The sequence below is a fragment of the Macrosteles quadrilineatus genome, unplaced genomic scaffold, assembly GCF_028750875.1.
Source record: "Macrosteles quadrilineatus isolate MER2022 unplaced genomic scaffold, UCM_ALF_1.0 Scaffold_21__1_contigs__length_2333173, whole genome shotgun sequence".
NCBI classification, from domain to species: domain Eukaryota; kingdom Metazoa; phylum Arthropoda; class Insecta; order Hemiptera; family Cicadellidae; genus Macrosteles; species Macrosteles quadrilineatus.
Genome location: NW_026542614.1, coordinates 1,129,289 through 1,140,453, shown reverse-complemented (window position 1 = coordinate 1,140,453; position 11,165 = coordinate 1,129,289). Strand labels below are relative to the sequence as shown.

General features: G+C 33.5%; 1 protein-coding gene across 1 annotated transcript in view; it reads left to right on the top strand.

Moving 5' to 3' along the window:
- The first annotated feature begins 33 nt into the window (after window positions 1-33).
- Window positions 34-11,165, top strand: part of LOC129005463 (protein arginine N-methyltransferase 5-like) — a 32,981-nt gene continuing 21,849 nt past the window's right edge. The window contains exon 1 of the mRNA XM_054434354.1: window positions 34-125. The gene's annotated coding sequence lies outside the window, so the exon portion shown is untranslated. The remainder of the gene's footprint in view (window positions 126-11,165) is intronic.

Sequence of the window (11,165 nt, the reverse complement as noted above, 5' to 3'; positions counted from 1 at the left end):
CCACCAAGCAAGCAGTTTACCACTTCCATTCAACAGAGCCAAGTGTGTTTCCTGGTTGGATACCATAATAAGTTGGGATGTAAAACTAAAATATCTCTTCTGCTGTCACACTCAAGAATTAAGTCGTAAGCAATTTCATATGATTAAACATCTGTCATTGTTACTAGTCTATGTGGTACCATAGACTAAGCAACACTAAGGGAGTATGTTTTATCTATGGTGGTACCTTATTGACATCGTTAAATTAGAAGGGTCTAAATTGTATTTATGGTAGTAAAAGTATTGCTGGAAAGATAATTTATGTGTGCTATCAAATTACCCGAGACTTAAATTTAATTTAGGAATTCTTTGAAATCATAAACAAAAAGGGGTTTGTTTTGTTATTATACACATAAAATTGCTTAGTTATTACAATTTTTTAAAAAGCAAATAAATTTTAAATTAAATTTTCTGTCAGAAATAAAAAGGCTGTAAAATGTTCAAATCACACTGATACTGAAAAACACACACCGGTTGAGTGTAGAATGAACTGAAAAATATTTTGTAGTATGCTGAGAAAGTATTCACTGGCATGTAGCAATTAATTGAGATTAAAGTTAAAGGTATTAATATGCAGGCTTTCAGTTGAATACAAGAAAGGACTGTGTAAACAAGAATGGTTTCTTTATCAATTTTGTTTATTATAACTCTCACACAACATCAATTTGCTTGACAAATTATTTGTTCTGTATCTACAAACGAACAAGTTGGATTTGAGTTTAAGATTTGTTCTGAAATATTCAAAGAACAAATTTTTCTGTTTTATTACATAGACAATTTGGCTTCCTAAAATTTTATGAGAATGCTGAGATAACCACATTCATAAAATCTATACATTAATTTGAAACTGTTTTTCTTTGTGACAGCTATTTTGAGAGAACGGCTGGGCGTAGAAACTCGGTGTGGTGATGTGAACATTATCACCTGATAATATTTATTATTAGATTTGTTTGTAAATATTGTATTTGTTCTTAACTAAAACATGGTTGTAATTTTGAATGAATAAAAGCCATACTTTTGGTTTACAAAGTCTTTCTTACAACAATTTTATTCATTCATTGATAAACTCAGTTAGTGCTACATTACAATGGAGAAATTCCTTAGACCAGACAAATTGCAAATTGACCCGGAATCTCCAACTGCCTCAGAGGAATGGACGCACTGGTTACAAACATTCGAAGACTTTCTAACCATGACAGAATTCGTTGAAGACAAGGACAAACTGAAACTACTAACTAATCGATTATCTTTTACTACTTATAGATTTATCAAGGAATCTGAAACTTACCAAGACGCTTTGAGAGTTCTTAACTCAATTTACATGAAACAAAAGAATGAAATATTCTCAAGATATTTAGTAATGACTAGAAAACAGCAACAAGGTGAGACTATTGACAAATATGTGTCGGAACTGAAACTTTTGAGCCAAGATTGCGTTTTTGAAGCTGTTAATGCGATTCAATACAGGGATCACTACATTCGTGATGCTTTTATCAATGGCTTAGCCTCGTCATACATACGGCAGAGACTATTTGAAAATAAAACTTTAGACCTAGCTGAAGCAGTGGAACAGTCTAGAGCTCTTGAAATGGCTCAAGCTCAAGTCGAGAGCTATCCAAAATCTATGAACGGAATGCAAACTTGTGCAACAAATGAATTGGCAAAGCAAGCTTGTCAGTACGAATTCCCAATACAACAAAAGGAAGAAGCGACTGTTTCCGCTATTAAAAATGTTGATAGCAAGTGTTATTTTTGTGGGCATGACAGACACTCTAGAGATCGCTGTCCAGCCAGAGAAGCAACTTGTGGGAAATGTAACAAGACAGGGCATTATGCGAGAGTCTGTAAAAGTAATCCAACTCAACATTTTAAAGTAAAACAGAAGACGTCTAGTACATCAGCTGCACTAATAGCAACAACACATAATACATCTGTATTGAAGGACTCTACAGTTGAAGCTAAAGTGAATGGCCTGAAAGCAAATTGCTTAATAGACACCGGGAGTACATCAAGCTTTGTAAACTTGAAGTTTGTTCAGTTAAACAAAATTAAAATGTATAATGAAAGTGGACAAGTATCACTAGCTGCTTCTAATATGAAATCAAACGTCCACGGGTTTGTTAAAATCAACCTAAATCTGTTGAATCACAATTACAACAATTTTAAGTTGACTGTTCTTGAAGATCTTTGTACTGACGTGCTTATCGGACATGATATCATGAAACTCCACTCAAATATACAGGTTTGGTTTGGAGGTAAGAAACCTCCTCTGTTAGTGTGCTCCTGTGCCAAAGTTGAACCACCCAAACTATTCTGCAATTTAACTCCAGATTGTCAGCCAATAGCCACAAAATCACGACGTTACTCAGATGAAGATATGCAATTTATAATACAAGAAATGGAAGACTACAGACTGAGGAGATCATTGAACCTAGTTCGTCACCTTGGCGTGCACAGGTGTTGGTTGTTACAAACGATAAAGGGAAGAAGCGACTGTGTGTGGACTATTCGCAAACGATAAACAAATTTACTCTGTTAGACGCCTATCCCTTACCAAACATAGATGATCTAGTATCCACTGTAGCGACGAACAAGGTTTTTAGTGCCATTGATCTAAAGCAAGCATACTATCAAATACCAATTTCTGACGAAGAGAAGAAGTACACTGCTTTTGAGGCTGCTGGTCGTCTTTTTCAATTCAGAAGAATTCCGTTTGGCGTAACCAACGGGGTGGCATGTTTTCAAAAGACCATGGACCAAATCATTAGAAAAGAAAAACTGAATGGAGTGTATGCCTATCTGGATGATTTGACCGTATGTGGAAAGGATCAAAAGGATCATGATGAGAATCTAAGAACATTTTTAGATGCTGTAACTAAGTATGGACTTGTAATCAACAACGAAAAGAGCAAGTTCAACCAGACTTCAATAACCTTGTTGGGACATTTAGTTTCCCATAACTCTATTCGACCTGATCCAGATCGGCTAGAATCTCTACTGTCACTTCCTGTGCCCAAAGACCAAGTTTCACTAAAGCGAGTCCTAGGATTTTTCGCTCACTATTCAAAATGGATACATCGGTTTTCTGATAAAATAAGAAACCTGACACAAGTCAATTCTTTTCCTTTGTCACAGGAAGCGGTTGCAGATTTTGAAGCCCTCAAACTTGACATTGCAAACTCAGTAATTACTCCTAGGAATGGGCAAGAGCCACTGGTAGTGGAGACTGACGCATCTGACATAGCCGTGGCAGCAACTTTGAGTCAAGATAATCGGCCAATTGCTTTTTTCTCACGGACTCTAAACAAATCTGAGAAGCTGTATTCAGCTGTTGAAAAAGAAGCCGTTGCCATTGTCGAAGCCCTTCGAAAATGGAAATCATTTCTTATCGGAAGAGACTTCAGATTATACACGGATCAGCAAGCTTTATCATTTATCTTTGACAAGAGGCATACAAGCAAAATCAAGAACGATAAGGTTATGAGATGGCGACTAGAGCTAACACCTTATCAATATGAAATAGTGTACCGACCTGGTAGGGAGAATGTAAAAGCAGATACGCTCTCTCGGGCATGTGCGGTTCGCTGGGATAATGCCAAGTTGTTTGAATTACACAAATCTCTGTGCCATCCGGGAGTCACTCGAATGTTTCATTGGATTAGAACTAAAAATCTAAACTACACTCTGGATGATGTAAAAAGGATGACGTCAGCTTGTCAAACATGTGCAGAAGTGAAGCCAAGATTTCACCAATTCCAAGGCAAATTGATAAAGGCAACCACTCCCTTCGAACGTCTAAATATTGACTTTAAGGGCCCTCTTCCATCAACAACCAGAAACCGTTACCTTTTAACCATGGTGGATGAGTATTCTCGTTTTGTATTTGCTTACCCCTGTAAGGACATTAGTTCAGCAACAGTTATCAGATGTTTTTCAGATCTATTTTTTATGTTTGGAGCCCCGTCCTTTGTACATTCAGATAGAGGCTCATCTTTCATGTCGGGAGAGCTGACGGACTTTCTTCACAAGTACGGAGTAGCTACAAGTCATACGACACCTTATAACCCTAGAGGGAACTCTCAGATTGAACGCTTCAATGGAACAATATGGCGAACCATCCTACTAGCTTTGAAAAACCACAACCTGCCAGTTGCTGCATGGGAAGAAGTATTACAGGAGGCACTTCACTCAGTCAGATCTCTTTTATGCACTGCTACAAACTGCACACCGCACGAAAGATTCTTTATACATAGCAGAAGAACTACCAATGGAGACTCCTTACCATCTTGGCTATCCGCTCCTGGTCCTGTCCTGCTTAGAAAGTTTGTAAGATCTAATAAATATGATGACCTTGTGGAGCCAGTTCAACTTTTGGAATCGAATCCACAGTACGCTCTCGTCAGAAGAAGAGATGGGTCAGAATCACAAGTATCCCTGAGATATCTTGCACCCGCTGGCCTACCTCCTGGTGATCTACCTCATGAAGACAACACTACTGAGAGAGAGATTGTTGAAAATATAAATTCAGACATTGACCACAATGAAGTTCAAAATGAAACTCAACAATCGGTATCTCAGACCCCAACTTCAGAGACGGCTGTGGGGGAACTACGTCCAAAGAGGAATGTCAAGCCTCCGTCATATCTAAAGGATTACATATGCTATACCTACCTTGAAAAATAGTGGGGGAGAATGTGGTGATGTGAACATTATCACCTGATAATATTTATTATTAGATTTGTTTGTAAATATTGTATTTGTTCTTAACTAAAACATGGTTGTAATTTTGAATGAATAAAAGCCATACTTTTGGTTTACAAAGTCTTTCTTACAACACTCGGTAGAGGTGTTTAAAGAAAGGTCCTGGTCTGTAGATGAGCCATCAAAAGAGAAACATGGAGAATTCCCTCGGGGCTCTGCCCCAGTGGCCTTTAAATTCCCATCCCATGTTATTCTTATGGAGGAAAACGAGGTTTTTGTCACAGCTATTTTGAGAGATCGGCTGGGGGTAGAAACTTGGTAGGGGTGTCTAAAGAAAGGTATTGGTCTGTAGGTGAGCCCTCAAAATAGAAACGAGGTAAATTTCCTTGGGGCTCTGCCCCAGAGGCCTTTAAAGTTCACTCTGCAATTTCGTTTACATTTCGACCCTATGGATAATTTTACACTACTTTTAATGAACCAGCTGTTAATATTAAAATTGTATTCAAAGGTCTACTGAAACTGTCAAAATTAAATGTTTACATTATTATTTATGATTTTAAATGGATTCTCCACAAAATGGTTATAGTTTCAACAAAATGATGAATTTATGATATGTTTTAAAAGTTTTGTTCAAAAATCTATGCTTTATTGCTCTTAGAAAATTTTAAATTATGAAATAAGTGTAACATATCAATTTCAAAGGAACATATAACTATTCCTTATCGGGTTAGCTTATATATGTATATTGTAAGGTTGGCACTTGCCTTTTTTTCCTACTTTCAATCACCATTTATTTTTAAATTCAAGAAAGAACACCTGAGATTCATTTATTGGTATAAAAGTTTTTGATAATCGGGTTGAAAATTGTGTCATAGATGAGTACGTTGAGGATGAGAGCTGTGTTCAAGTTTTGGAATAGACTAACTACGGAGTCTATGGTTTTGGTAAAGTGGGTGAACTAATGTCAATTCAGGTATTTAAAAAAAATGTGTACACAGTTTTTACTTTGATGTACACATGTAGCTAGGTCGAACAACGCATCTAAACCTCACTACATACAAAACATTCGGAAACACAACAGTGTCATCATATCTCATCGCATTTGCATAATTTGTTACCAAGGCTGGACTAGGTTATGGATTTGGTTCCGCAAATGTTCAATATTTGTGATCAAATTTCCTACAGTTATGGTTCATTCCAATCCACGAAATACATGCACAGCTTTATGTGATCAATATGGCCAAGGCAAAACTACCCCATAAGTTAATGAATTATCAAGTAAGAACAGGATGATTAAATACATGGGTCGATGTGGCAAGAGAAGGAATTAAAATTGTTGACATCGAAGTAAGAATATTACTGCTTTCTGGAGAATCAAATATTTTTATCAAACAAAAAAAAACTGATTTAATATGCTGATAGAATTCTGTATTTTTATGACCAAAGATGAATATTACTTATAAAGCAGATGGAATTAGTGGTTAGTAATAAATATTGACTCTTTCCGTAACATGATAGACTAATTATATGAACTCATTCTCCCATATAGTGAAAGTGGCTTTGGTATGAAACAAACTCATGAACAAACAATTATAAGACTACGGTACTAAAAAACCTTTTGGGCAACCTAAAGCCGATAAAAAGGTAGGAAATATTGTGTTAAACGAATTCATCCATCACGTTTTTTAGGGAACACAATTGTCATACTTATTATTGCTTATCTTCCCTTCATTTAACTAAGATTTTAATGACTTCACTCTATCCATCGCAGTTAGCTGAATTTACATAAAACCTCAAGATTAACCGTCGATTTTGACGGGGTTCCAATAGTAACAATTAAACTGCATCTATCAGTTGAGTACTTAGATAACTTACTGTATATCATATCATCTAATAATTGTGCCTACCTCACCCATAATATCGCAATGTGTTACTTTTAATCTTTGATATTGTGATGACTGTCATACTGTCAAGTTTTCATTCACCTTGATTATTATTTTGAGGTGGAGTCAGTCGTCTATTCGTCAATTTTTCAATGTAGGAATACTTACCATTACCTAAATTATTATTATCATTATCATCATCTTTTTGAGAGGGGGATGCCACCTATATGTGGTTTTTTAACCCAAATATGAGTGAGGGATGAGTGTGGTTAGTGTGAGATGATCTGTGTATAGCTTACTGCATCAGCTGTTTCATAGTCAGGATCATTTTATGGAATGATCAAGGGCAGCTGGGTCCAGTTTCGAACCATCAAAATGTTACTTACTTTTCTTAGGATCGATCCAGCAAACCTTTTGATTGTTGGGCGAGCACTATAACAACTAGGCTATCAAGCCATAGTATACGAAATTATAGGATTATAATTTATGGGATTCTTGAAAAAGTCTGGCTGGAACAGCATATTTCCATAAGTTTCCTCCCCACTATACCACTGGGTCTCTGAATGTTGTTTCGTTGGAATCCTGATGCGTACGTCAAAGTATACACCGTACGACAAAGTATAAACCGTACGACAAAGTATAAACCGTACGAAAAAGTATAAATATGTAGCAATTAGCAACTTTCTGTACTATAAACAGTACAAGGAAGACAACTTTGTTAAGCGACTGTAGGAAAACAACTATTTAGGTCGTTAAAAATAGGCGTACGATGTTCATAGTTTCCCACCCAGTCAATAATGTGTACAGCCAGGGCCACCTTTAACTCCCCTAGTAGCACAAATATGTATTTTATAAATATTTTATATATTCAAAGTCGTATTTGATAGAACCTCGAATAAAATATTTAAATAATATACCTTTAATAATAGTTTGATATATTCAAATATATATTTCAAATATTACCAAAAAGCAATGCAAAATATCAATTAAATATAAGTTTTGAATATATAAAAGAGATTCATAATATATATTGATAAAATAAGTATAGAATCTATAATATACATATTTTATATGTATATTTTTCCTATTAAATATTTAAAAAAATTATGTGTTGAGAATATTTTAAATATATATATATAAAATATTTTTGAAACTATATTATATATTTAAAGTATTTATAAATATATTTTGAAACACGTCAGTATGTGACAATGAATGTGATCATAGAAATCTCGAATGATTGGCTAGAAAAGGATGCTAGTGACTGGCGACCTTTAAAGAAACTAATTACGGTTGTATATGTCGTTCTAAAAATAATTATTTGATTTACTTATGTTATAAATTACATAATATTTGTCATAGTATTTAAATTAATTTTTGTAGATTACTGTATTTGTATTTGTGGGGACTACTCACTATTCACTACAGCACTATTCAACTCAACAACTTGATGCCAAAACAGATTAACAGAATCATATTATACTGTAGTATCAAAAATATTTCAAGTATTGCAACCATTGCAACTGTCGGCTACTCTTTCACCATTTGACAACTAAGACTAACAACAGTCACAGATAGCTCAGAGGTAAGGTAAGAGGCTCATGAGTCGAAGGACCCAGGTTCGAGACCCATCCGGGCCAAAAAAATGATATCTAGTTTTTTTTTCAAAATTTGTTTTTATAAACTATTTAATCAATTTAAACAACTGATAATTGTGCTTTTCATACTAAATCTATATTATTTTGTGTTTTTATGTTTAGGCCCCATGGGATGATTGACAGTAATATTAAATACATTTTTTATTTTAATATTATTCACTAAAATATATTATCGGAAAATATTTTTTTAATATTTAATATATTCAAAAACATATTTTTTTATATATTTAATATATTTTAAATATTATATAAAATTGACATTAATACACACTTGAGCTATATAAAATAGATTTTAAATATATTTATTCATATGTATTTAATATATATTTGTGCTACTAGGGTCCACGCCAGCCACGGCCTGGTAGAATTGGCAACACTGCAAGTGGTGTTGTCTAGCTGTCCCACAAGATAAGATTTTCCGTTATGTTTGGGTTTTGCTTTGCTTGTTTTTGGTTCATGCATAATTTTTGTTTCTGATTTGCACTCAAATGCTATATTATCTAATAATTTTCTTATCTTAGTAGATCGTTATGGTGAACTTCTTCCTAGTTGTCAACTTGTATTTATTGTTACTATTTATTGTTGTATTTGTATTATTGTTGTATTTGTATTATTGTTGTATTTATTGTTATCTCGTAGCTTGTTACTGTTCTGAATTGTATTACGTTTGCATCTTGTTGTTTCCTTAAATTTGTATCACAACCTTAATCATCATTGGCGTAAGCCGTTGAAACAATAAATAAATAAATAAACATGGCAGACAGGTGACACCAGCTCATTAATTCGCGAATTATTCATTTAAATTTAAATGTATGAACATAAATTTATTAAAAGATTGAAAATAAAATATATATAATTGAAAACCAAAACAATCAAATCAAAATTTTCTTTATTCATTATGTACACATAGAGTACAGAATGGCGTCAATAAGTACTATTATAAACTAGTAAGTACAAGTATATATAATACAATAATAAATTAAAATTATAATCACTGTAAGAAATTAAATTAACTGTTACAGACAACATATGTTAAAAAAAAAATCATTAAAACTGTACAAAGGTTTAACAATAATAAATGACTTCAATTTCTTTTTGAAGGACCCAAAATCAGTTATACATTTTATGTTGTCTGGTAATGAATTATAAAATTTGATGCCTGAATATGTTGGCTTCTTCTCATAAAACGTTAGCTTATGTCAATTAAAACAAAAATTATTCTTATTTCTAGTTTCATATCTGTGGTTAAAACCTAGCATACAATGACTATTTTGATTTTTTTTATCCACAGAATCAGATCATAGATTAATTGGCTGTAAACTGTCATTATTCCTAAATGAAAAATGTTCTCTGGCTGACTCAAACCACTTAAGTTTCATTATTATTCTTATTGCTTTTTTTTTGTAGTATCATGTTTAAATTTTCATTAGAGGTGTTACCATAAACCGACAAACCAAAAGAGACATGAGAGTGCACAAAAGCAAAATAAACTGCTTTAAGGGTTTTAATATCACAAAATGGTGATCATTTTCTAAGGATGAAAATACCTGTTGACTTTTTTTACAAACTTGAGATACATGAGTGTTCCAGCTAAGAAGTCTATCAACAGTTAAACCAAGGAATTTTGTTTCCTTAACTTCATCAATAAAGGAATCATTAAACCAAACATTCTTTACCACAGACCCACTTTTCCATTTTAGTTTTCCTATTTGAAGCGGAAAATTTATATATTTAGTTTTTTGTTTATTTAATAAAAGGTTTAGATCAGCTAAATGTTGTTGGATTGCATTAAGTTTTATAAAAGAAGATATTTCTATATCATTATTTGCATGGTATCCGGAAAGTTTTATATTTACATCATCTGCATATAAAGTGATTTTACTTTGATCACTGAAATTAGCTAAGCTATTGATGTAACATAATACCCCCGTCGCAGCAAACCTGCATATTAAGCGAATTTCCATTTACCCGGCTTGATTTCTACTAAAATATTCCCTATAAATTTTCAGATTTATTTCCTATTTAAATAACATTAATTTTAGTGAGTAGTTAGGTTTGCTGCTACGGGGAAGATGTTGAGGTGTGTTTTTTCAATTGAAATATTTAATAGCTTAGTACCGGTATGAAATAAACCAAATTGCCAAATTTGATTAAAATATATCCATAAACAAGCAAACTAGAACAGTTTATTTATTCTCCATAAGAATAACATGGGAATTTTAAATTTAAATTTTTTTTAATTTTCTCCGTAGTCAATGAACATTCAAAAACACTTCAATATACTAAATTATTTGGTTTTTTTAAGCTCTTCAAAATGGTCTAGAGAAAAATTTAGAAATTTAAAGTTTTTAAGGTCAAAAATGAGAAAAACCCATTTTTACCCCATAAAACCCCCCATAAACCCCTGATCCCATGGTCCGATTATGCTGGTTCGCAAACTCGTTCGAATAAATGTAAGTTTACACGTTTGTACCAAATTTCATCAAAATGGGATCAATTTTGCTCGAGTTATAGCGCTAAGGGCTAGGAGGATTAAACATTAAGGAGAGGACACGCTGTAGTTTCGTTGAAGCCAGCGTACTGGGGAGGGGGGGAGGCAGCGCTACTCTCCCGCCCCCCTCTCATACTGCGTTGTATGCGTTACTGGAAGATTTGGTAACAGAAATATCAATTAACTATTTAAAAATTAGACTTCATCATGCTACGAAAATTAAAAAGTTAAATTCTAACCGTAATATTAGGAACCTATTAAGAGGAAAGTCATATTTATGAACCAATAGTACGTTAAAAGGTGAGTAATTTACACAAGGATGACTTATTTTTTGGAATTCGTTGTCCTTGTTTTTATTTTTTGCCATACTTGTATTGTGTATTATTTATAATA